The sequence below is a fragment of the Pagrus major genome, chromosome 21 (assembly GCF_040436345.1).
Source record: "Pagrus major chromosome 21, Pma_NU_1.0".
Lineage (NCBI taxonomy): Eukaryota > Metazoa > Chordata > Actinopteri > Spariformes > Sparidae > Pagrus > Pagrus major.
In genome coordinates this window covers 27,416,345-27,437,227 of record NC_133235.1, presented here as the reverse complement: position 1 = coordinate 27,437,227, position 20,883 = coordinate 27,416,345, and the positions used below count along the sequence as shown (strand labels likewise).

Below are 20,883 nucleotides of genomic sequence, written 5' to 3'. Positions count from 1 at the left end.
AAGTTGGAGGAGACTAAAGACCTGGAGTCACAGCTCATCAAATGCTCCGAGATGCTGAAGAACACTAAGGGTGCCCTTGAGCAGCAGATTTCTAACAGCAAGGATGTTCAGGTCAAATTGGAGAAAGTGGAGGCTGAGAATGAGGGCCTTCAGAGGGAAGTAGAGGCAATGAAATTAGAAGTCCATGTTGAAAAGCAGCTGCGCGCATTGGCTGAACACAACACTAAGACAACTACTCTAAGCCTGAAGGTGCAGCTCTCTGACAAAGAAACAGAGTTTGAGGCTCGCACAAAAGTTGAACTGCTGGAGGCCGATCTTGTATATGAGAGGGCTCAAGTTCAGAAGCTGCAGGAGAAACTGGGCAAGAAAGAGGAAGCTCTTCGAGAACAAAAGGAAGATGCTAAGAAGTTTGTAGAAAGAACCCAGACTTACCATCAACTCCAGATTGAGGAACACAAAGCAGAAACCAGGAAGGTCGCATTTGCCCTGAAAAAGGCAGAGGATCTGCTGGAGACCGAGTGCCTCTGCTGGCAGCAGGAGAAAACCTCCCTGCTGGAGGAGATGGAGAAATCCATAGCTCTCTATGCGGCTCAGCTGAACGAGCAGGAACATGAGAACGACACTCTCGTGGCTGCTCTGAAAAGCATGAACAGCAATCAAATTGAGCGGCTGGAGGAACAGAAGTCCCTCATTCAGAAGGTGATGGAGGCTATGGAAAGATCTCAGGCTTTCCATCAAGCCCAGCTGGAGGAACACAAAGAGGAAACCAGGAAGATCGCATCTGCCCTGAAAAAGGCAGAGGATCTGCTGGAGACCGAGTGCCACTGCTGGCAGCAAGAGAAAACCTCCCTGCTGGAGGAGATGGAGAAATCCAGAGCTCTACATGTGGCTCAGCTGGACGAGCAGAAACATAAGAACGAGACCCTCATGGCTGCTCTGAAAAACATCAAGCAGCAACTGGGCAATGGTAATTTTGAGTGGAAGGAGTTAGAGAATTTTCTCTATCAGAAGGGGAAGGAGGCTATGGAAAGTTCTCAGGCTTTCCATCAAGCCCAGCTGGAGGAACACAAAGAGGAAACCAGGAAGACCGCATCTGCCCTGAAAAAGGCAGAGGATCTGCTGGAGACTGAGTGCCTCTGCTGGCAGCAAGAGAAAACCTCCCTGCTGGAGGAGATGGAGAAATCCAGAGCTCTATATATGGCTCAGCTGGACGAGCAGAAACACAAGAACGACACCCTCGAGGATGCTCTGAAAAGCGTGTACAGCCATCAAATTGAGTGGCTGGAGGAACACAAGTCCCTCATTCAGAAGGGGAAGGAGGATATGGAAAGATCTGAGGCTTCCCATCAAGCCCAGCTGGAGGAACACAAAGAGGAAACCAGGAAGATCGCATCTGCCCTGAAAAAGGCAGAGGATCTGCTGGAGACCGAGTGCCTCTGCTGGCAGCAAGAGAAAATCTCCCTGCTGGAGGAGATGGAGAAATCCAGAGCTCTACATGTGGCTCAGCTGGACGAGCAGAAACACAAGAACGACACCCTTGTGGCTGCTCTGAGGAATGTTGAGCAGGAGTTGCAGGGTCATCAAGTTGAGTGGCGGGAGCTAAAGACATCCCTCATTCAGGCCACAGAAGATCTTAAAAAGACTCTGCAAGAAAAGGAGCAGGAGTGGGAGAAGAAAGAAAGCTCCATGAAGTCCCAGTTGGAAGATCTCATGAGCCAGAAGAAGACAAAGAAGAAATGGTTCCGAAAGTTCTTCTAGAGCCCAGATCCACGCTCAGGAACACAGACTTGCTCAAACACACGCATTTATTTATCCTTGTGATACGACGGGTTTTCTCCGGGTGCTCCGGTTCGCCCACTTTCATTGATGAAGAAATTCTTCAATAAAAAAAAAAAAAGAAGTTAAATCAGTGCATAAAAATTAATACATCTGCACAGCATTGCACGATCTGGCCCAAACCATCTACGTTCATCTGGCCCACATATTGCATCTGCCCTGAAAAAGGCAGAGGATCTGCTGGAGACCGAGTGCCTCTGCTGGCAGCAAGAGAAAACCTCCCTGCTGGAGGAGATGGAGAAATCCAGAGCTCCACATGTGGCTTAGCTGGATGAGCAGAAACACAAGAACGACACCCTCATGGCTGCTCTGAGGAATGTTGAGCAGGAGTTGCAGGGTCATCAAGTTGAGTGGCGGGAGCTAAAGACATCCCTCATTCAGGCCACAGAAGATCTTAAAAAGACTCTGCAAGAAAAGGAGCAGGAGTGGGAGAAGAAAGAAAGCTCCATGAAGTCCCAGTTGGAAGATCTCATGAGCCAGAAGAAGAAAAAGAAGAAATGGTTCCAAAAGTTCTTCTAGAGCCCAGATCCACGCTCAGGAACACAGACTTGCTCAAACACACGCATTTGTTATCCCTGTGCTACGACGGGTTTTCTCCGGGTACTCCGGTTCGCCCACTTTCATTGAGGAAGAAATTCTTCAATAAAAAAAAAAAAGTTAAATCAGTGCATAAAAATGATAACATCTGCACAGCATTGCACGATCTGGCCCAAACCATCTATGTTCATCTGACCCACATATTGCATCTGCCCTGAAAAAGGCAGAGGATCTGCTGGAGACCGAGTGCCTCTGCTGGCAGCAAGAGAAAACCTCCCTGCTGGAGGAGATGGAGAAATCCAGAGCTCCACATGTGGCTTAGCTGGATGAGCAGAAACACAAGAACGACACCCTCATGGCTGCTCTGAGGAATGTTGAGCAGGAGTTGCAGGGTCATCAAGTTGAGTGGCGGGAGCTAAAGACATCCCTCATTCAGGCCACAGAAGATCTTAAAAAGACTCTGCAAGAAAAGGAGCAGGAGTGGGAGAAGAAAGAAAGCTCCATGAAGTCCCAGTTGGAAGATCTCATGAGCCAGAAGAAGAAAAAGAAGAAATGGTTCCAAAAGTTCTCCAGAGCCCAGATCCACGCTCAGGAACACAGACTTGCTCAAACACACGCATTTGTTATCCCTGTGCTACGACGGGTTTTCTCCGGGCACTCCGGTTCGCCCACTTTCATTGAGGAAGAAATTCTTCAATAAAAAAAAAAAAGTTAAATCAGTGCATAAAAATGATAACATCTGCACAGCATTGCACGATCTGGCCCAAACCATCTACATTCATGTGACCCACATATTGCATCTGCCCTGAAAAAGGCACAGGATCTGCTGGAGACCGAGTGCCTCTGCTGGCAGCAAGAGAAAACCTCCCTGCTGGAGGAGATGGAGAAATCCAGAGCTCCACATGTGGCTCAGCTGGATGAGCAGAAACACAAGAACGACACCCTCATGGCTGCTCTGAGGAATGTTGAGCAGGAGTTGCAGGGTCATCAAGTTGAGTGGCGGGAGCTAAAGACATCCCTCATTCAGGCCACAGAAGATCTTAAAAAGACTCTGCAAGAAAAGGAGCAGGAGTGGGAGAAGAAAGAAAGCTCCATGAAGTCCCAGTTGGAAGATCTCATGAGCCAGAAGAAGAAAAAGAAGAAATGGTTCCGAAAGTTCTTCTAGAGCCCAGATCCACGCTCAGGAACACAGACTTGCTCAAACACACGCATTTGTTATCCCTGTGATACGACGGGTTTTTTCCGGGTACTCCGGTTCGCCCACTTTCATTGATGAAGAAATTCTTCAATAAAAAAAAAAAAAGTTAAATCAGTCCATAAAAATTAATACATCTGCATGGCAATGCACGATCTGGCCCAAACCATCTACGTTCATCTGGCCCACATATGGTCTGCAAGGCCCTCTGTACCACCATCTGCATAAAAATATCATTAAATCTGAGCATAACAAAAAAATAGCATGAAATAAAATCAAAGAAAAAAGATAATAATAATGTCACGTTTGTCAGTCAGTTGTTGTTGAGAATTTAAAATCTGTTGTAAAGCTTTAACCACACAGGTCATTTGACAGCAGAACTCGTGCTTTACTTCTCATACTTCAAGTACCTTCAGCTGATTATACCTTTACTTAACTAGGGTTTTGAATGCAGGACTTGTACTTGTAATAAAGTGTTACATTGTTGTATATATTTCTACATAAATGAAGGATCTGAGTACTTCCTCCACCACTCATCTACTACTGACTACAGAAAAATAACAGATCAAGTCCCAGAAAAATCCTGTGAGCTTTTTGACGAGGGAACCAAGGCGATCACTTTTTGAAAGTGTTGAATGCTGCGTTCATGTCATATCAGAGGTATCGTAATTAAGAGATTCCAACTCGTATTCGGCAATGACATCAACATTTAAATTGTAATCTGAACAACATTTCTTTGTTCCCTGAAAGCCCTACTGTTCTGAGGGCAGTGTGGCTAATAATAAAGTCTGAATATGGTTTTGCATCCAGACATTAAAAACGACTACAAATCTTTGCTAACTATCTTGTCACTGTTAAACATCCGCGGCTGGTTCAGTCCAGCTGTTGTAGCGCTGCGGTCCCGACAGTAGATCAGGCCCGTCTCACCGCCACCGTGTGTAAGCTTTCATCAGGCCTCTTCACAGCCCTGTGAGCAGAAGCCAGACCACCGCCACACGCTGTGAAGGCACGCCGCCGCCTCACAGACAGTGACACACACACACACACACACAAACACACACGCTGGTACCATTATGAATGCGGGCGCACACTCAGAGGCACACAAACAAACGTGTCAGCACCACTTATGACAGACCACAGTTTGATGAGGTGTGTCACCAGTCTGAGAGGAGTGGAGCCCTGTGTGTGTGTGTGTGTGTGTGTGTGTGTGTGTGTGTGTGTGTGTGTGTGAGGGAGAGAAGTTAGTAATCACTTAATCACATGATAGCAATCATTGTTCATCAACCAGCTCCAGACTGGACGGGCTTATAATACCATTCGGCAGCAGCTGTGTGTTTTTGAATATTTATGTGTGTGTGTGTGTGTGTGTTTGTGTGTATGTTGAGGCGGGAAGAGCTGAAAGGAAGTACTGTGTTTATTTATACGATATACTGAATGTTTATTTGTGTATTCTGTATATAAGCTGAGAAGTGAAATGAATAAAGCAGTCAAGTGTAGCCTCAAGTCCGTCAGAACGCCTTCAAAGTGTTTTCGAGTGTCCTCAGTGCTGCATCTCACTGAGATTTCTGATTTTCAAACGTGCTGGAGGGTCTTTCAACACTATTTTCCATTTTGTTTAAACAACAGTTGGTGGATATTTGTGAACCCGGAGAGTGAAAACCACTAGTTATAATGAAAATATCAACTATTACCTATTCACCCCCCCGGCTCTTCTTCCCACACACACAGAACGGTTTAATCTGGCAGTAGATTTGAAAGGAAATGGAAATTGGCAGGTTCTCATAGGCAATAAATATAGTGGTAACACAACCCCTGCGCTGGGCTTTGATTGCGACAATGTGTGCAGGACTCCAGCCATGGAGTCGTGTGGACAGAGTGTGAGTAGTTTCTTTGTTTACCTGCAGTTTCTATGTTTTCCTCATTAATTATTAGACCAGTTGTGAGACCAAGAATGATCAATTTTAATGTTATTACTGAGGAAATCCATCCTCTTACTCAAGCCCACTGCATGCACAAAAATGGGAAAGCTGCAACTCGACTGGTTGGCAGAGGCGTACTTTTTCATAATGAAAGGACATGACTGAAAACAGCAGGTCAGTACCTTTACGTTCGACTGATTCTGATGTCAGTATCGAGAGTTCACAATATGAGATAAACTACAGAAACATGACATCTTTAAGTAGGTTCGCTTAAATAATCTTATTATTGCAATTAAAGACTTGTGATCAATGTATGTACTGAGCAGGATAAACTCTTTTTGGTGTATTTTTGTTTCTAAATTACCTCAAACCTCAATTGTCTTTCATATTTCTGTACTTATTTACTGCCAGACATCTACACTAATTCAGATGTATCTGTAATGAGCTCAGATAGATGGACATTTTTCACGAAAGCGGTCAGTTGTTTTAAGGGCTGCAGCTAACTGTTATTTTTATTAATAGAATTATCTGCGGATTATTTTCATGATTATTCGCTCAGTCTATAAAATGTAAAAAAGTGACCCAAATTGACGTCTTCAAAATAGTTTCTTTTGTCCAACCATCAGTCCAAAACCCAAGCAGTCTTTATTAAATATCAAAAATGACAAAGAAAAAAAAGGCAATACTTACATTTACATGGCTGGAAGCGGGTTTTCTGCTTGAGAAATGACGGAAATATATGGCAATTAATTCTCTTCCGGCTGACTAATCAATTAATTGACTTATTTTTGCAGCTCTACCCCTTTCAGTTGATCTAACAGTTCACATTTACCTCCTCATACTTTCCTCCTCATCCGTTATTAAGCAGAAGAATCTTCTTCATGCATCTCCTTGTCTTGAACATAGAATTTCCCTGTCTGCTATTTTTTGTTGGGGTTTATAAAATGAATTGTAAATGATCTTCTTCCTTCTGTATTATTAGCTGTGACTTTCAGCACAGCTGGAGCCTGCGTAGTCTTTGTTTTAGAAATTCACCACCGGAATTATTTCCACCATCATCTCATTTTCGATCACCTCCTCCAGACAGCCTCCCAACACACACCAAACTCAATTTCAAAATGAGTGTGCTGCAGCTCTTAGAGCACACTTAGAAACAGAAGCACTATGTCACCCAGTCAGCACTTTGTGCTTTACTACTGACATGATTCGCGGTGAAACACAGTGTGTGTGTGTGTGTGTGTTTGTGCAAGAGGAAGAGGGGCAAACAGGAAGGCAAAAGGAGAAAAAAACACCCCAGTTCATGTGGAGGATTAAAAGATGATGAGCGCTCAGTGAAGCAGATGTGTGTGAAGAGTAAGATAATGTTTGTTTGTTCTGAGAGAAAGAGAAGAGATGTGTGCAAAGCCATTCCAGGATATAGGAAGGGCATTAGGTTCACATCGTAAAGAGAGCATCCCCCCACTAATGAATTATTTATTCCTTCATTTTTGTTTTTCATTAAGTGAGGATCTGGGTCAGACACAGGAGCACGACTGTGTGTAAGAGGGCGATGAAGAAATGAAGAACAGGACAGATGTTTCTGCACAATGAAGAGTGAAATCTGCCACTTTGGAGCAGCAGACGAGGCCGTTAGCAGATACGAGGGCAGATGCAGGATATGAGGCAGATATGGAGACGTGAAGAGAGACCGGCAGTCAGAGAGACAGACATATGTGAGCCAGCTGTTCGTCATCTCCCTTCGGTCAGAAACCAGCAGGTGTTTGTATTCGCATGACAGATGGAGACAATTTGTGGCAACATGTTGTGTTGCATCGCGATAAGAGAAGCATCGGTTTCCTTCAGGGTTTCAGCCTCCGAGCTGGTTTATCTGCCTCTGTAACAGATCTGACCGATCGCCTTGAATTAGTCAAAGAAACAGGAGGCGGCTGTGAAACTGGAGAGTCTGTACAGTACGAAACACCTTGCAACGTGTGTGTGTGTGTGTGTTGGTGTGTGTGAAAGAGAAACAGCAGGAACAGACAGCACATTCAGTATTACTTTTGAAACACACACGAATGCTCAATATTTCTTAAAGATTTTTTTTTTTTTTGACAAAGAAAGTGACACCCTGGGCTTTGGGAATTTGTAGTGGACTTTTTCTGACTTTTATAAACAATCATTGTGAAAGTAGATTAGTTGTTGATAAAGATGTGTTGCTCTGTGGGCAAGTTTGTGTCTCTAGTAGGGTTGCAATGGTGTGAGATTTTCAGGGTTCGATAACCATTTCAGAAAATACCACAGTTTCATGTTATATGGTATTATACGATTATTATTATCACTTACAACCTAAAATGAATGAAAAAAAAGTGTTTTTTGAATTATAATTTCACAAAATATCATGTATTGACTCTCAAACTTGATATGAACTTTGTCAAATTTGTAATATATGGCCAACATTTTTGTTAAAACATTTAAACTGGATGCTGAAGACACAAAAGTGTTGCTGTTATGTCAAAGATGTATATGTATTGCGTTGCAGGGATGTCTGCTGAAGTTAGGATGCTTAACAGCCAGCCCTGGCCCATCCTGTCTCGTAAAACCATGTTGTACCTCAGGAGGCGATAGTCTGACAGCCCCAGTAGTTTCAGCTGGGAGATTCAGTATATGCCAGTGGGAAGTTCACCACTTACTTTCATAATTCAACAAAATAAGTTCACAAAATGTCAAGAAAATAAATATTTTCATACCTATTTTCGGCATCATACAGAAAATACAACGGCAGACTGTCTGAATCCAAGTTCCTCTCTTTTACTGAACTAAGACAAGCTTAATTGCCTCATTCACGCATCGTTAAACACACTTCATTTATACTCGACGTGAACTAAATAAATATAATAAAACAGGCTTTCCACAATCACCTCTGGTTTGGTTGAAATAAATCCTCAATTCATAGAGTAAGATGTGAAAATATTCCAGGTCTACACACCGTTTGCAGCTGCTGCTGATGCCCGACTCTCTCTCGCTCTTTCGGCACTTCATGCCTCTCTTGTCCCCTGCTGTGTCTTCTTGTCCCCGGAGTTATAGTCCTGGTCAGAGTGACTGTAAATCACCTCTGTACTGTAACTCTATCCCCTGTCTTCAAATCACATCTGTCAGTCTGCCAGCTGTGTTCACAGGGAGGCAGCTGAGCCCTGCTGGTCCCATCAGCTAATAGGACCACATAGCACCACGGCTAACTGAGCTAACTTGCTAATGGAAGCTAATTGCTGAAACAAGGAGAATAGTGAGCAGCGCTTGGTGGTTATTCTGTCCCCTATAGTTTTGAGCTACCTTTGGATTCTGTCCATCTCTTCCAAATAACACTTTTAAACAAGCCGAAGAGCTTAATATCACACACCGACACTTTCCCTTAATCTGTGGTAAGAGGATTAGTAGTCAATTCAAAAGTACAGAGAGAAAAATAGTTAGCATTTTTGACAGGTGCGCTGATTTAATCTGGATCCATGCGCTGACAGACTGAAGTATTCTGTGCTCCAGGTGAGGAAATTGTCCAATATCCTGCTGCCAGAACCTGTAGAGATTTTTTTTTTTGTTTGGAAAAAAAGAAATCTCACTGCCGTCACATAATCGAAAATTCCTGGTGTAATATATCTCTTTTATACAGGAGAGTGGCTCTAGGGAAATATTTGGTCCATTCAAGGGGAAAGGGGGTGGGGAGGAAAAATGACAGGGAGATGGAGCGACGAGGAAAGCAGGGGAGATATGGAAACGATGGAGCAGATGATAAGAAGCTCATTATTCTGCTTCTATATTTGGCTCCACATCCTCCTCTCTTACTAACAGTGGAGACCTCCTCCATGTAGGCCCGGGTCCTACTGATATCTGTCGCCTGCACGCCTGTCTGTCTATCTGTGTGTGTGTGTGTGTGTGTGTGTGTGTGCGCACGCTCCTCGTCAGTACTTCTGTGGTTGTCATGGCAACATTAGATCGCCTAGCATATGAGGGTGTTTTCAGTGAGGTTGATGTATAATGAGCCAAGGTCTTTTGTTTTCAGAAGGAGATGTTCATCGGGTTGACCTTTCCCCCCCCAGCAGAGCTGATCGGCAGATTGAATATATGAGGCTGTCTCCTCTGCTGCGCTGAGTTTGACTCAGCTCTCTTGTTTGTGACGGCTCTCCCGTCATTACCGCGAGGTCTGCCTCCATTTGACTCGCCAGCACAAAACTGAAAGGCATTAACTTTGCGCTTGGAGTGTTTGAATGTTTACTGACAACTTTTGTCTCTGCCTGTAGGAGAGAGAAGACCGAGTTGGTTACATGCACACAATAATTTGATTAACAGTCCTTATTTGGATTCGATCGGCTAAGATGTGTAAAGATCTATATTCATATTAACACACAATGGAGTGGGGCTTCAACTAATGATTATTGTTCATTATGGATTCAGAAAGAGAAAGTCCCCACAACAAGTTCTCGGAGCCTGAGATGTTGTCGGCAAATAGCCTGTTTTTGTCATTAAAGACGTCCAAACCACAAAGATATTGAAATTATAATGATAGAAAACAAAGAAAAGCAGCAAATCCTCACATTTGAGAAGTTTGAACCAGCAAATATTACAATATATATCCTCAAATAAATGACTTACTATTACAAAAACTGTTGCCAATGTTTCCTTTTGGAAATGATTCACCTTATTAGATGAGAAGATTGATACCACTATGATATCTGTTTGTCTTTTTCCATAGAGGAAACACTGCTGGTCCGTTGTGCACACGGCGCTGCAAAGATGAGCAGTCAGACAGGTTTTAAACACGCTTTTATCTGCTCATCTAAACCACCTATTTGAAAATGTAAATAAAAGTGAACTTTGAATTTATTACAGACTGTCTGCTGTTCACGGCTGGTGCACTGCAGAGCTGCTTCCTCGTTTGACAAACAAATTGAACCATAATAAATAAGTCCCAGATGAAGAGGAAATGAGCCTTGTCGCCTATAGAGTTGCAAAATAGGAGGTATTAGAACGGTCAACCGGAGATCCATAAGCAAATTAATAATAATTTTCGACATAAACTAAGTCAGACTGGCAGATCAAGCACTTCCGAGGCTTGGATGGGATTTTTTCAGTTGAATTATCAGTACAAAAAGATGAGTCTGGCTCTTTAATTAAAAAGTGGTACAAGTCTGTGCCCGTAGAAATGAAAGGACAGGAGTAAACAACTGCTCCGTGGTGTAATTCTGTGGAAAACATTCAATCACTGAGCTTGATTTTCTGTTGAGTATGCAACTAATAGCTAAATATAGCAGTCAAAATCAGTTACAGGAGTGACACGATTTTAAATTGAAAGTTTCAATCATAGGAATCAAAAGCAGGATTGGTGATCCGCCGGTGGGCTTCCTGTTAACATCATATTGTGTAGTAGACACAGGCAGGACTCTGTGAATGAGTTGTTGAGTGTGGGAGAGTATTAGAGAGGTCATGACAGAGAGACAGACAGACAGACGGACAGAGAGTGACACCTGCAGAGGGCTGCTAATCCCAAACTAAAGTAGATTACTGTAGCAGCCTGGTGCTCCCTCCCAGTCTGCCCGGAGGAAATGGAGCTGCCATAAGCCGCTAAGTTGCTGTGGGCTGAGAAACTGCTGGCCGCGCTGCTGTGTTGACCGGAACGCTGCTCGATATCGCTCAGCTCCACTCTGAACTCCTCGTCTCTTCTTTGACCCGGCTGTCGTCTCCTATGTGTCACTTAAACTGCTCTGCTGAGCCCTGCTGTTGGACAAGGTCTGTCTGTGTGGCTGCTGTCACTCTGGTCTATTACAGTGTGTGTGTGTGTGTGTGTGTGGGTGTGTGCCAAGTATAGCTGCAAAGAGCACTTGAGTAAATGTACAAGTTGTGTTTACGTAAGGTGATGACATAAACAAAATGATGATAATGAGAACTCTTTTCCTTTGTACAAATACACACCTCATCATTCCTGACTGGAAGTATTTGAGGGTTTAAAATATTTTTTATAGCTTTTAAATTTCCCACAATGTATTTTCGTCATGCCCATATTGACTAAATCTCATTTTGACAAACTCATTTTCAATTCCGATGTCTTTCCTCTTTACCAGACACTTCATGCTGGCTGCTAATCACAATTTAGCATTAAGTGCAAAAATACCACTTTTATATGTTTATTCTTATCACAAATATATAATGCAATACAGGTTTGGTTTAAAAAATGTGTAGGTTTTGATCTAAAATGAATATATACTTCAAACAACTCTTGTTGAGCTAAATTTTCTGTGAAAATCATCAAAAAATCATAATATAGTAAACCTAAATACTAAATTGAAAACCTCAGATTAATGTGAATTTACATTTTTCTTGGAAAAAGTACAAGAAATCACTCCAATTTGACGATTTAATTTGGCCACATGGACTTTTCAGGCAAGATGACCTGTTTTCAGTGTGTATTCCAGCAATACTCAATCAATATACTAGGTAAATCGCAAGTTTACTATGTAAAATCTACTACTTTACTATGTAAATCGCAAGTTTCATCAAGTTTATTATATCGATTCTTATCACAAATATAAAAAAGTCTGCCACAATATGATTTCGATTCGACACTGGCCTGCGATCGTCATGAGGCGATATCATATGCCCATTTGACACAATCAGTTACATTTATATGAACTCACAAAAGCAACTACAATATGATTCGACAATTTTATTACTGAACTCTTCAGTGGAAAAATTATTTTATCAATGGTTCCAGAAATTTAAATGGAAAACAATCTGTTCTTTTTAATAAAAAGAAAGCACTGTTTAGAAAAGAGTTGCACATGGAAGCAAACAATGACACAGACGTGCCGTGGGAATTTCAAAATAAAGGCGTATCTTAACCATTAGCGCTGATACGAATCAATATTCTCACTTTGCATCGATGCTATTGAATCATTGATTATTGAATCTATATATCGATCCGGATCGATGTATCATTACAGCCCTACAATATACACGGGTGAGAGATTGTTAATTGGAGCGTTGCCCTTGTTTATCCTTTTTACTAAAACTATGTCTGCACACTCGCTTCATATGCGATGCAAATTTTCTGAATCTTAAAGGGACCATTTGGAGTAGTTGACCACTAGTAGCACTATAGAGCAATGTTTTGATGAGCGAGTGCCACTGATTGAACAGTTTAGTGGTGATGACGCACTAAGAAACAAAGCAACATGCCATTAAAGGCATGAAAGAAGAAGGCTGGGAGCTAGCAAACATGTTTTCATGAGCTTTTTGGTGAAAAACAGTGAATGAAAACAGAAGAAAACCCTGCAGGGCACCTTCAACCCTATGAATAGATATTTAATGAAAATTAGTTATTCTAACTTCTAAATTTCATCTGCTTTCACAGCTTGCTACTTGTTTGATAAATATCCGACTTTATTTTTGGTTATGATCTTCACTTTACAGTCTGAATGTTTAGTATCTGAGTCGTGCACGACCATGAACAATATTTCCTTCAGCTGTTCAGTCTCACAGGATGTGAGAGGCTGCAGGTGTTCCAGGCTTGAATTATAGGTATAAACGATGTTTCACGATGACACGGTTACACCTCTGTTTTGCTGAGTTTCACATAAAGACGCAGAAATGTTGACTCGACGAGCGAGACAGATGACAACAACACACATATCAAACTTGGGGGGGGGGGGGGGACGACCTCTCTGTGGGTGCCGGCGTCATTGTCGTCACGCAGTGTGACAACAGAACAGAGTGCATGTCACCTCGTGTGACAAGGCTAATATCCAGTTTTGTAAATGGGTCTGTTTGCTCAGCGTGACATGCGGTAAATGGAAAATGTGAAACTCGGGGGTTGATGGCAACTTAAAATGCTGCTCTAGCAGACAGATTTTTCTTTACCTACTGCAACAGCGTTTCTGAATGCACTAAAGCACAGAGATGAGGGGAAAGGCAGTAAGAGTCTGTATGTTTACTCATATTTGTACATTTACTGAGTGCAATCCTGATGACTCTGTGTCTGTGTGTGGTGCCTGTTGTTTACGTATTTGACTGACCTTGCACCTTTGGCCCCGGGTGTCTACATAAACACATGAGATAAAAACATGGTCATGAACACTGGGAAAGGTGCACTGTGAACTCGATTTCTGCAGGATGTCAGGCAAATACAATGATCTGAACTTTTTGAACCCATCAGCAATTGTGACGATAGTATTCCAACCTCAAAGGATAAGTTCACACAAAAATCAAAATTCAGTCATTATCTACTCGCTCCCATGCTGATGAAAAGTCAGGTGAAGTTTCACAGTCCACGAAACATTTCTGGAGCTTCACAACAAAACAGTGTTGCAGCTGAAACAACTGCAAAAAAAATAATAAAAAATGGCTTGATGCAGCTTGTCTGGGGTAATCAAAGTCTTATTTACACCCTTGATGCACGGTTGAGCTTGTGCACCCACAGGCTGCTTTTAGCTTAGCAGCTACAGTGAAGATTTCTGGCTTAATGAGGGTGTGAATAACATCTTTTCAAATCCATTTGGGATCTCAGGGCTTTGGAACACTTGGATTACGCCAACGAGCTGTGTGGTGACAATTTGTGTTTTTTCTGCAGTTTCAATATTAAAACAAGTCCCCATCTACTTCAGTTGTTTTGGAGAACGCTGTTTTGTTGTGAAGCTCCAGAAATGTTTTGTAGGTTACGCAACTTAACCTGACTTTGCATCAGCACGGTGGAGAATAGATAATGACTGCATTTTCATTTTTGGGTGAACTTCTCCTTTAATCCATACTCCTTTGCCTGTCTGTTAAACAGCTTGTTCTTCTGTGCACATGTGTAGATATGATGTAACTGTCTGCACCAATTACCTTTGTCTGTCCTGTTCTTTAATCTGATCGTCTGTCTGCTTGACTCTGACCTGAAGTCATGACTCAGATTTCAAAACAGGAGGTTGATTCACTAGAAAAACAGTGCAAATATTGTACACATATCGTGTCACAGTAGCCTTGTCCTTGTGGGCTGGAAGCACACACCTCACGTATGGCTAGCAGATGTGTCTGCACTTGACTGGTGTGATGAGACAATGTTTGATATGTGTCACTGTGGTTTTCTTTCCTCCCCCATTTCCTGTAGTATCTCAGGTGTTGTCAGACCTTGAAGTGAAATGAAAGATAAGCTGCTTTCATAGTGTGACGTGTTCATTCATGTGTATCATGTTGACAATAAAAGGTCTGGAATGCCATGAGCCATAAAAAAAAAAACAACAAGTGAAAAGCCTGTAAAACAGCACATATTGGAGAGATGGCAGTATGCTACAAGCAATCTGATACCGAGGACATGTTGTGTTTTCTGTCCCTGTGGTAATCTGCTGTATATTGCAATATATGGCAGTAATGTTCTTATTCTTGCAGCCTGAGCACGAGCTAACGTTACAGTGCAGCTTTGAGGTGACACTTATGACTTCTGGCCTTGCAGGTTGTCCAGTAAAACTGATTTACCAATATTACTTTTCTGCTACTGAGGCCTTAACTTTTAGCTGTTTTGTGGTAAAAAGCACAACTTTCTCTTTAGCCGTGGTGTGTTTCAGCACAGTGTATCTCAAACCTAAATGCCAGTGTCAGCGCTCATGTGTCTGCAGCTCTAATGTAATCAGCGCTTCAGAGTGATGATCTTAAATCTGTTGAGATTCTCTGCACATGTTGTCCAAGCCACTTTAATTGAAGGATTTGCCCTTTGTAAGACATTTAATTGACAAATGATACAGCAATGTAATGGGTGTCTGCAATCAGAGGGCAGATTTGTTCGCCTTTCCCGGCCTTGGCGGGTGGGAGACAGCCGCCTATCACAGGCCGATCTGTGCGTGTGTGTTAATGATTTAGGGTCTCTGTGGGACACTGAGAGGAGGACTTGGCACGTGGCAACGAGAGGTCAGCAGTGACAGACGCAGACCAGCAGATGTTGGAGAACGGGGGGGAGGAGGGACGGTGGAGGGAGGGGAGACCCGAGGAAGAGGATTGGCTGCGGGGACAATTTTTGTGAGGAGAGGAGTGGCAAGGGAGGTGCTGGACTGATTGATGGATGGATGAGCAGAGATGGAGGCGATGGGTAGAGAGGGAGGAGAGGGGGGAGAGGGTAGAGGTGAAGGGCTGGAGGGAGGGGAAAGAGGGGAGGAAGGTGAGAAAGAGGCCATCAGGCAGCTATAAGAAGAAAGAAATGAGCCATGCAGACGTGAAATCAACTAAGATAAATTTGTAACTGCTCTGAAGGGGACCATTTTGAGAATTTAATGTGAAGAGAAAAAGCTGACATGACTTAAGTGGGGTACAAAAGCTGAATATGAGTGTAAAGTTGACTAAAGCAGTCTGACGACGTTGGTGCCGGTCGCAAACTTTTATCATTTAAGTTTTCAGAAGTGCGTGTGAAGACCTGGCCTTCATCACACTGTGTACTGTACAGAGAGTGAGGCACAGACACGAAACCAAACCAGAGACAGTATAAATGTCTGAGTCTGAGAGAGAGAGAGAGAAAACTCCATGCGTGCTGCACAAAGTGAGACTGTGACTCACTTAGAGAGCTTTCCCATAATGAAACAAGACATGGACGGGTTGTGTTTTAATGGAGAGAGAGAGAGAGAGGGAGACGGAAATGAAAGCAGCAGATCGCTGTCCGTCCCTCCTGCTGCCTCCATTTGCCATCATTGATTGTGCAGCCGGGCTGAATTAATGCCTACCTGCTGTACTCGGATGGCCAGCATCTGTACCGATGTGTGTGTGTGTGTGTGTGTGTGTGTGTGTGTGTGTAGAGGAAAGGAGTGGAGTGGCTGTGTGTTTCAGAGAGCCTTTCTTTTGTGTTCACACAGTACGACAGCTGAATGTTGGTGTTCTCTTTTTATGAACGTCCTTACAGGCAAAGACAGATGAGGACCTTGTGATATGAGGACATTTTTTACCAGGCATGGCTCCTTCTATTATTAGGGGGTCTTCTAGGGTGAGGACTGAGGGTTGGGATCTAATCTACGGATTAGAATTAAGATTAGATTTGGATTTGATTAAGTTAAATTAAGGTTAGTTTAAGGTTAAGATGGGTTTAGAGTAGGATTAGATATTGGCATACATTTTCTGAAATAGCAAAATGTCTACCATGCATTATTACCTTAAACCCATTTTACACAGTCCTTTCAAGATGGCAGTGTTGTACTTTCTTCCACCCTGACGAACACAAAATGGGTTGTTGTTCTGTCTTTAAGCCGGGAGGTAGTGCCAAATCGACATCTGTGTGGAGGGAACCAGCAGGACGGGACAGGGGTGTAATGTTTTGAAGACGTGTTAAGTGTGCAACTCACCACCGGAGGATTTTTAAAAGCAGCTAGCAGCAATTAGCAGCTGACTGAAAGACAAAGAGCAGCAACCGATTCTTTTCTATTCTGTGTCTGATTACACGAACAGGCGTGCCCGCGTATCACTCACCGCTGTTATTGTTGTTAAAGCAATGTCGCTGCTCAACTGTGTTAAAAGTCACAGCTCTTCTGCTTTCAGAACGCCGGCCTGCGATCTAAAATCCCACCGCTGTATCTACGTTGCAAAGTGGTATTGAATGATCTCTGTTTAAGAAGAACTATAGAGTAGGTTTTTTTTTTTAACATACTGAGTTTCTGAAAACTGTTGAGATTTCCTGAGGGATCATCAGGAGATTCAAAAAAAGAGAAACAGGTCAGTCACTCAGGGGAAGGCAAGTGTGCTAAATAGGAAAGTAGCTGAGCCACACCCAGAGGGGAGAGCAGAGTTGCCTCGCCAGATAAGTATCTTAAACTCAGAGATGACAATGGGCGATGGAGAGTGTACAGGTGATGTAAAATCTATGTAAGGTGCGGCTTTTTTGTCACATTGGAACGGGCTTTAGCAATGGCAACACAAAAAACGTTTTAGGGGAAGAATTTGGAGGGATTTTTGCAAGTTATGACTCCATGGCTGATGATGTTTGATCCCAGTTGAGACTTTGATTTAAAGAAAGAGCTCAACATGTTGGGAAATACAGTTATTTGCTTTAGAACTGAGATTTAGATGAGAAGATTGATGCCGCTCTCATGTCTGCATGCTAAATATGAAGCTACAGCCAGGTGGTGCTTAGCTTAGCATAGCATAAAGACTGGAAACAGGGGAAAACCTGTTGATTTAACTTGACAAGTTAAATCTCTTTTGTTTAATCCTATAAAAACCCGAGTGTGAAGAGGGCATGTTGTGGTTTTAAGGGGGGTTTTGTGAGGGACTATTTCTTGACCGGATGCAGTGGCTTCCTGACGTCAAGACCCCAAGAAATCACTCCCCCTGGCCAGGAAATAGTCGAGCACATTACCCCCATAAAACACAAATAGGCATAGATGTTCTCATCTTAGTCTCGGTGGGAAAGTGAATAAGCGTATTTTCCCAAAATACCAAACTATTCCTGTAAATTTTATGTGAAAGCAGTTTTAGGTCAGAGTAGAAAATCAGGGTCCCCACAAGTACATAGATATTAATGTATGTGAAAACAACAGCTGATCAACTTCCCCCTTCTATTTCCTCGTCCAAACGCTCTTTCTCTCAACCATCTGTACATGTAATTCTACCATCTACCGTTTCTCTTTTTCTTTCTCTGCCTCTAACTGTCCTCACCCTTCACCCCCGAGGCGGCACGTTTCAGACCCCTCGTTCCTCCCACTTCCTTTCTTCTCCTCTGCCATCCACCCGTCCGACCGTCCATCCATCCATCCCTCCCTCTCTGTCAGTCCTTCTCCCCTGGGCCGTGTGGACAGTTGGATGGCTTTGTGTTTGACACGTGTGTTGGCAGGAGCCAGCGCGCGCACACACATACACACACGCACGTACACACCCACAAATGCACATGCACACACACTTCCAGTTTCTATTGTCAGTAAGCTGCTCAGCTGTGAGGCCCCTAGCCCTAATTCTCTGTGTGTGTGTGTGTGTGTGTGTGTGTGTGTGTGTGTGTGTGTGTGTGTAGGGTAAGGACAGGGTCCCCATTGTCCTGCAGATTAACTCAAACACACACACATACACACACACACATGCACTCTCCCTTGGCCCCATGGGGTCCCTTAAGTGTGAATGTGCCTTGAGGCAGAAAATCAGGGGGCAATTTACAGCAGGGTCCTTTGGAGAAGATGGGGGATGCACCGCAGGCTCAGTCCTACGTTTGAGGCTTTAAAGTCAAACTGTATCTTTGGTTCTTTATTCAGGATAAGAGAGGTGAGTCTGAACCCTTTTATTAGACAGTGCAGGAGTGTAATGCATGTTAGTTGTGATTTATGCAGAGGAGTGTAGGGGCAATTTACAGAGTGACGACACGGATGGTGAAATTGTAAAATATTCTGTATATTTACTTTATCAGGGAACATCCGCCTTTACATGCGGCATGCTTTGCCGTGATGCTGGACAACACAATCAATTTTAGTGATCACTGGTTTGAAGCAAAGCCTCCCCGAAACTAAAACCCGGAAAAGCTTCTAATCCAGCAGAATTAGGGGGCTGAGTGTGTGGGTTTGTATTTTACATGCAAATTAAACTGTAAATTATCAGCAGCAAAATAATGAGCTGAGCCCTCATATACTCGCAAATTCAACCTGTCTGTGGGCACACTGTCTGTACAGCTGAGCCTTCGCCATCAGTGCAGCATCGCTGGGTCTTGTCTCTTTGTCATATTACGGAGGCAGACTTCTACAATCCTCCTCAAGGACTTAGAAGGAAAAACACTTAATTGGCCTTTGTGGGGGAATTGATGGGTTATTGCATCAAACAGGATTACAAAATATATAAGTGTTAGGATTAGAGCAATTAAACTAGTTTATACACAAACAATCAGAATTTAAGCACAAAAATCCTCATTTTAAAGGGAATGTCGTACTTCCCCAAAACATAAACCTGGACTTGGCCTCACAGCAGCGTGTTTCATGGAAACAGGGCCTCAGATTCTCCCCCACATTTCTAAGCTCACTTCAAAGCCCCCTCCTCCCTCTACCTGTGTGTATTATGTCAAGCATACAGTGACTGCTTACATTCAAAACCATTGACCTACATCGGCTGTGGAGAATAACGGCGAGTCAGTTCGGAGGTTGAGCTCGGTGTGTGTGCACATGCATGAACTGGGGCAAAGGTAATATGTCTAACCCATACGTCTGCCTCAGGTGATCCACAGCCGGCAGTGTGTGTTTGTTCGGATCTGCTTGTTTCCTCTTTCCCAACTCTCAGTCTGAATGAGGCCAATTGACTGGCTTTGACGTGTGCACAAATCTTTTCACGAACCTGTTTCACCTTTGTTTAACGTCTCCACAAGTTGTCTGGTGGTACCACAGACTGTACTTCAATTTAAGGTCACGACCCACTTTTGGTCCTACGTCCACTCTTCAGGGTCGTTGATCTCGACTTCCTGGATTTTATTCCAAGTCTCCCCACCGACGCAGCCCCACATGTTGTTTCAACACAGGGCTGATTTTGACCTTTTAGAGCCAGCAGCTAGTTAGCTTCCCTTATCATAAAATCCACCTACTAGCACTTATAAAGCTAAATAATTTACACAACATATCATGTTTGTGTAATATGTACAAAAACTGAAGCATAAAAAGCACATAACCCCCTATAAAATGCCTTTTTTCATTTAACGGATAGATACAATGGTATGAACCGGGGATGCACGATATATATATATATATCTGACTGAATTATTGGCCCAATATTGGGAAATTCGGCACTGTATCAGTCTTGGTGAAACTTCACTGATATGTAAATAGAGCCTAAGCCAAAATGCTTTCGTTGAATTAACAAGCACAACATCTACAAACTCTGATACAGTTGGTTCAAAGTTAGTTTGCAAACCACCAATAAACACAGAGAGGAAGAATAAGAAGACCTGAGTAGACCAGAGAGCCAAATATGTTCACAGAGGAAGAAAAAAAGTCAACGAGCTTTCGCACAATTTTTCTTTGAGCTGTGGAGTATTAAATCATCCGTCTTTGCTCACTACATCTTAGACTTTTTACCCTCAGATGAGCATAAACTACAGGGTATGAACTTTGAAATGTGTAGATGTTAACATTTCTGTTTTCTTATCGGTGTTTGACATGAGAAGCAGGTAAGTATCGGTATCGGCTGAAAAAGATCCGTATCGTGCATTCCTAGTATCAGTCTCTAAAGCTCATGCAACTCTCCACCAGAAAGCAAATAAGCATAACTCCTAAAATGTCGACCTTCCTTGCTTTAACTGTGTGATGTACATTTGTGTATGCATGCATGTGTGTGTGTGTGTGTGTTGGATGTGTCTCCTTTGAATGCATCCTCTTTATTAATTGTAGGTGTCTGAGAACAAAAGTCTGACAAAACCATGATTAACCGTCCTGCGACTCCTTTACTGCGTTACATTTGAAT

At 42.9% G+C, this 20,883-nt stretch overlaps 1 protein-coding gene across 2 annotated transcripts in view; it reads left to right on the top strand.

Annotated features, from left to right (window-relative positions):
• The window catches only part of LOC141017321 (SPRY domain-containing SOCS box protein 4-like), a 92,695-nt gene that overhangs the window by 19,826 nt on the left and 51,986 nt on the right, over positions 1 to 20,883 (top strand). Inside the window, exon 1 of one of the 2 annotated variants that reach the window (XM_073491991.1) lies at positions 11,168 to 11,244. The exons of the other annotated variant lie outside the window; for it this stretch is intronic. The gene's annotated coding sequence lies outside the window, so the exon portion shown is untranslated. Of the gene's footprint in view, positions 1 to 11,167; positions 11,245 to 20,883 lie in introns of those variants that run through there. 2 annotated transcript variants of the gene reach the window in all.